General features: G+C 38.7%; 1 pseudogene; it reads left to right on the top strand.

The window, feature by feature from the left end:
- Positions 1 to 4,422: 4,422 nt before the first annotated feature.
- Positions 4,423 to 5,687, top strand: LOC101346898 (zinc finger CCCH domain-containing protein 15 pseudogene; annotated as a pseudogene).
- The last annotated feature ends 904 nt before the right edge of the window (positions 5,688 to 6,591 follow it).

Raw genomic sequence — 6,591 nt, 5'->3', positions numbered from 1 at the left:
GGTGGACAGGTATCAGTGGAGATTCCAGACTAAGACAGACTGGGAAGAAGGACCTGGTGATCTAATTCTGAAAAAATTGGCCAAGGAAAACTTTACGGATAGCAGCAGAACATTGTCTGATACAGTGCTGGAGGATGAGCCCCTCAAAATACAACTGAGGAAAAGCTGTCTCCTCAAAACAGAGTTGACCTTAATGATGTGGATGTAGTTGAACTTTTGGGACCTTCATTTGCTAATGTGGCACGACTCAAAATGAGAAGAAACTGCTGCAAGCATGAATTAATAATTGGAATATGGAATGTACAAAGTATGAATCTAGGAAAATTGGAAATCTTCAAAAATCAAATGGACTGCTTGAAGATCGATATCCTAGGCATTGATGAGCAGAAATGGACTGGTGTTGGCCATTTTGAATCAGACAATTGTATGGTCTACTATGCTGGGAATGACAAATTGAAGAACACTGGCATTGCATTCATTGTCAAAAGGAAAATTTCAACTTCTAGCCTAACATACAATGTTGTCAGTGATAGGATACTATCCATATGCCTATAAGGAAGACCAGTTAATACGATTATTATTCAAATTTATGCACCAACCATTAATGGCAAAGATGAAGAAACTGAAGATGTTTGCCAATTTCTGCAGTTTGAAATTGATCAAACATTCAATAGGATGCACTGATAATAATTGGTGATTGGAATGAGAAAGTTGGAAACAAAGAAGGATCCGTAGTTGGAAAATACGGCCTTGGTGACAGAAATGATATGGAAGATCACATGATAGAATTTTGCAAGACCAACAACTTAGTCATTGGAAATACCTTTTTCAGCAACCTAAACAGTGACTATACACATGGACCTTGCGGTATGGAACACACAGGAATCAAACTGACTAAATATGTGGAAAGAGACAATGGAGAAGTTCAATATCATCAAACAAAACAAGGCCAGGGGCTTACTGCAGAACAGTTCATCAACTGCTCATATGCAAGTTCAAGTTAAAGCTAAAGAAAATTAAAACAAGTCTATGAAAGCCAAAGTGCAACCTTGCATATACCCACCTGAATTTAGAGACCATCTCAAGAATAGATTTGACACACTGAACACTAATGACCGAAGACCAGATGAGTTGTGGAATGACATCAAGGACATCCTAAATGAAGAAAGGAAAATGTCATTAAAAAGACAGAAAATTAAAAAAAAAAAAAGGGCAAAATGGATGTTAAAGAGACTCTGAAACTTGCTCTTGTACATAGAGTAGCTAAAGCAAAAGGAAGAAATGATGAAGTAAAAAAGCTGAACAGAAGATTTCAAAGGGCGGCTCAAGAAGACAAAGTAAAGCATTACAATGACATGTGCAAAGACCTGGAGATCGAAAACCAAAAGGGAATAACATGCTTAGCATTTCTCAAGCTGATAGAACTGAAGAAAAAATTCAAGCCTTGAGTTGCAATACTGAAGGACTCTGTGGGCAAATAACTGAATGATGCAGGAAGCATGAAAAAAACGTAAGGAATACACAAAGTCACTTTACCTTAAAAACAAGGTCAGCGTTCAGCCATTTCAAGAGGTAGTATATGTTCAAGAATCGATGGTACTGAAGGAAGAAGTCCAAACTGCACTGAGGGTATTGGTGAAGAACAAGGCTCTAGGAGTTGACAGAATACCAACTGAGATGTTTCAACCAACAGACGCAACGCTGGAAGCACTCACTCATCTATGCCAAGAAATTTGGAAGGCAGCTACTTGGACAACTGACTAGAAAAGATTCATATTCGTGTCCATTCCAAAGAAAGGTGATCCAAAGAAATGCGGAAATCATAGAATAATATCATTAACATCACATATAAGTAAAATTACGGTGAAGTTAATTCAAAACAGTTGCAGCTGTACATCAACAGAGAACTGCCAGAAATTCAAGCCGGATTTAGAAGAGGACGTGGGATGAGAGATGTCATTGCTGATGTCAGATGACTCTTGGTGAAAGCACAGAATAACGAGTTTACATGTGTTTTACTGACTATCCAAAGGCATTCAACTGTGTGGATCATAAGAAATTAATGGATAACACTGCAAAGAATAGGAATTCCCGAACACTTAATTGTGCTCATGCAGAATCTGTACATACCTAAGAGGTAGTTTGTCAAACAGAACAAGGGGATACTTCGTGGTTTAAAATCAGGAAGGGTGTGCATCAGGCTGTATCCTTTTGCCATACTTATTCAATCTGTATGCTGAGCAAATAATCTAAGAAGTTGAACTATATAAAGAAAAATGTGGCATCAGGATTGGAGGAAGGCTCATTAACAACCTACGATATGCAGATGACACAACCTTGCTTGCCCAAAGAGAAGAGGACTTGAAGTACTGATGAAGATCAAAATTTACAGCCTTCAGTATGGCCTATACCATAATATAAAGAAAATGAAAATCCACACGCCTGGACCAATAAGCAACATCATGATAAACAGAGAAAAGATTGAAGTTGTCAAGGATTTTATTTTACTTGGATCCACGATCAACGTCCATGGAAGCAGTAGTAAAGAAATCAAACAACGTATTGTAGTGGGTAATCTGTTGCAGAAGACCTCTTTAAAGTGTTGAAAAGCAAAGATGTTACTTTTAGGACTAAGGTGTGCCTGACCCAAGCTATGGTATTTTCAATTGCCTCATATGCATGCAAAAGCTGGACAATGAATAAACAAGACCGAAGAAGAATTGAAGTCTTTGAATTGTGGTGTTGGCAAAGAATACTGAATATACCACGGACTGCCAAAAAGAATGAACAAATCTGTCTTGGATGAAGTTCAGCCAGAATGCTCCTTAGAAACAAGCATGGTGAGACTTTGTCTCACATACTTTGGACACATTATCAGAAGGGACCAGTTTCTGGAGAGGAACATCACAGTTACTAAAGTAGAGGGTCGGTGAAAAAAGAGGAAGATGCTTAACGAGATAGACTGACACAGAGGCTGCAACAATGGGCTCAAGCATAACAACGATTGTAAGGATAGTGCAGGACCGGGCAGTGTTTTGTTCTGTTACACATAGGGTCGCTATGAGTTGGCAGCAACTCGATGGCACCTAACAACAACAACAATACTGCTGAATGATGAGAGTAATGCTCACTATGACAGGGTCGTTATTGGTGGTAGAGTGAGGGGTTTGCAGAGTGTCTAGCTCAGAGTATGACAGAAAATAGAAGATCAACGAATCATTACCATTCTAGGTGGTGAATGTAGGAGTGTCCACAGTACAAGTCTCTCAACTCTTCTGTGTGTTTGAAAATTTTCCACATAAAATTCTGGGAGAAAATAAATCCGTATCATTATTTTGTTTCTAATTCTGGGACACTCCTCACAAATCTCATGGCAGAGCACTGAAGTGAAGTGAGAGGATAGCGTTATTCACAACCCTCAGACCTGGGCCTTTGTTCCTTCTTTGTCTACAGTGCTGGAATTTTGTCAGAGGCTCATTACTGAATCAGATTCAACAAACACTTATTGAACACCTACTGTGTGTGCGGCACAATACTATAGAGAATTCTGGCAAAAGATAAACTGTCTTTTATAGACTTTGACACAGAGACACTTAACAATTTAATCATCAAGGTTTGAATTATGGTTGTAATATTCATATATTAAACCCAAGTGTAATATATAAATCCAAAGCCCTTGATTCCTCGTTCACTACTATTTCCATGACATCATCCTCCACAGATAAAATAATTATACCAGAGCCAGACAATAAGTTGAAGTGCTGTTAACAGATTTATAGACAATATTGAGAGAGGGGGACTGAAATGCAAAAGCCATATTCCTCAGCTTGGCATTCAAGGACCTCCCTGATCTGGTGCCATCCCTGACTCCCATTCCATTATCCCAGGATAACAGAAGACTATGCTCCAGCCCAACTGAAATACTATCCAAATACTCTAAGTCCTTCCACCCCTGTTTATTTGTTTATCCCATCCCTCCCTCCCATTTTTGCCTGGTGGCACAAAGGTTAAGCACTCAGCTGCTAACTGGAAGGTTGGTGGTTCAAACCCATCAGTCACTCCGAGGGAGAAAAGACCTGGCGATGGGCTTCTGTAAAGATTCCAAAAGCCAAACCAAATCCATTTCCGGCAAGTAGATTTTGACTCATAGTGACCCTATAGCAACCCCACAGGAACTGCCCATAGGGTTTCCAAGGAATCTTTATGGAAGCCAACTGCCACATGTTTCTCCTGCAGAGTGGCTGGTGGGTTTCAACCATCAACCTTTCAGTTAGCAGCTGAGCACTTAACCACTGCATCACCAAGGCTTCTCTTATAAAGAGTACAGCCTAGCCCTGGTCTTCCTTTCCTCCTGCTGTGGGGCCAGAGACGCTGATGGTGTCCAGATGCGTATAAGTCTTGCCTGTGCCACCTGTCTCCGCAATGGCCCCCAAGAAACAGGCTCAGGCTGGTGGCAGCAAACAGGTGGAACAGAAAAAGGAGAAGATCATCGAAGACAAAACTTTTGGCCTAAAGAATAGGGAAGAAAGCAACAGAAGTTTATCAAGGCTGTCACTCATCAAGTTAAATTGGGTCAACAAAATCCATGTCAGGTAGCACAAAATGAAGCTGAAAAGAAATTGAAGAAGGATGACAACAAGAAAGAATTGCAGGAGCTAAATACACAGTTCAAACCTGTAGTTGCTGCTCAAAAAATAAGTAAAGGTGCAGATCCCAAGCCCATGGTATGTGCATTCTTCAAGCAAGGACAGTGTACTAAAAAAGATCAGTGTAAGTTCTCTCATGACTTGACTCTGGGGAGAAAACGTGAAAAGCGAAGTGTTTACATTGATGCAAGTGATGAAGAACTTGAAAAAGATACCGTGGATAATTGGGATGAGAAAAAACTGGAAGTAGTGAATACGAAGCACGGTGAGGTGGAAAAAGGAAAAAAACCAAAAACTCAAATAGTATACAACCATTTCCTTGAAGCTACTGAAAACAATAAGTATGGCTGGTTTTGGGTACGCCCTGGTGGGGGTGATATGTGCATGTGTTGTCATGCACCTCTTCCTGGATTTGTGTTGAAAAAATATAAAAAGAAAGAAGAAAAAGAAGATGAAATTTCATTAGAAGATCTCATTGAAAGACAGCATTCTGCCCTAGGTCCAAATGTTACCCAAATCACTCTAGAATCTTTTCTTGCATGGAAAAAAAAAAAAAAAAAGAAAAGATGGATAAACTTGAGCAAGATATGGAAAGGAAAGCAGACTTCAAAGCAGGGAAAGCACTATGTATCAGTGGTCCTGAGGTGTTTGAATTTCATCCTGAACTGGTTGATGAGGAGGAGGAGGAAGCAGATGATACCCATTACACCCGGGGAACAGGTGGTGATGAGGTTGATGATTCTGTGAGCATAAATGACATAGATTTAAGCCTGTACATTCCAAGAGATATAGATGAGACAGGTATTGCTGTAGCCAGTCTTGAAAGATTCAGCACCTATACTTCAGAAAAAGATGAAAACAAATTAAGTGAAGCTTCCAGAGGCAGGGCTGAAAATGGAGAAAGAAGTGATTTGGAAGAGAAGAACAAAGGGAACAGGAAAATGGAGCCATTGATGGCGTTCCTGTTGACAAACATCTTTTCACTGGGAAGATTTGGATGAACTAGAAGAAGAATTAAACACAACTGATTTAAGAGAATGACACCAAGTAAGTTAATGAAAAAATTCAGTCGGCTCAGCATGAGTAGAAATTGACTACATTAATTTTTTTCCACCTAGAATTCTTCAACAGGATATATTTATTTACCATGCTGATTCTTGACGGCTTACCCTCTTCAAAAAAGGAATGTTCTCCCTACGTCTTCTCTTCTGACTTTGACTGTATCTCATAGTAAGTTCAGAGTAGTTCATGATAAATTGAAATATAATGGCCATTTCAGAAAAAGTTGATTGTTGTAACTGTCCACTCAAATAGGAAGTGTAACTGCTTTTCCAGCTTTTGATTTTCATTGGGCATATGTTATTACCAGGAATAACGTAAATTTAAATATAAAATATCCCTCATTTAAAGCAGTTTTAATAAGTGATTTTATTTCCTTTGTATTTATATATTAAAAAGACTGTCTAAAATAGGAACACTGTATTTCATAAAGGAAATTGCATATGCAGATTCAGTGTTGTATATCTTTGGACAATTAGATGGACATTTGAAATGGAACTTCTTTGATCTGACAGGATCAGCTGTGATACCTTGTTTTAAAGTGTTTTCAACTTGTCCCTCTTCCTTTTTGCCAATAAGGTTGTAAATAAAGACCATCATACATTAAAATCCAAAAAAAAAAAAAGAGAGTACAGCCTAGAAAACCCTATGAGGCAGTTTCACTCTGTCACATGGGGTCACTAGGAACTGAAAATTGACTTGATGGCACTTAAGAACAGAGAAAGAAAAGAATCCCCTTTATCCTTCAAGATGCATCTTAAATGTCAGCTCCTCCATAAAGCCTTCTACTAACTTAAATTTTTTATTTTTTTAAGCTGTTTTCTTTGGTTACTTATTTGCAATACTCCTTATAATATTCTTATATTTTTAATACAGTCTTTATGTA

This window comes from Trichechus manatus, unplaced genomic scaffold (genome assembly GCF_000243295.1).
Source record: "Trichechus manatus latirostris isolate Lorelei unplaced genomic scaffold, TriManLat1.0 scaffold00025, whole genome shotgun sequence".
In the NCBI taxonomy this organism is placed as follows: domain Eukaryota; kingdom Metazoa; phylum Chordata; class Mammalia; order Sirenia; family Trichechidae; genus Trichechus; species Trichechus manatus.
Note: the sequence above shows the minus strand (reverse complement) of the source record. Positions and strands in the feature narration are given on the sequence as shown.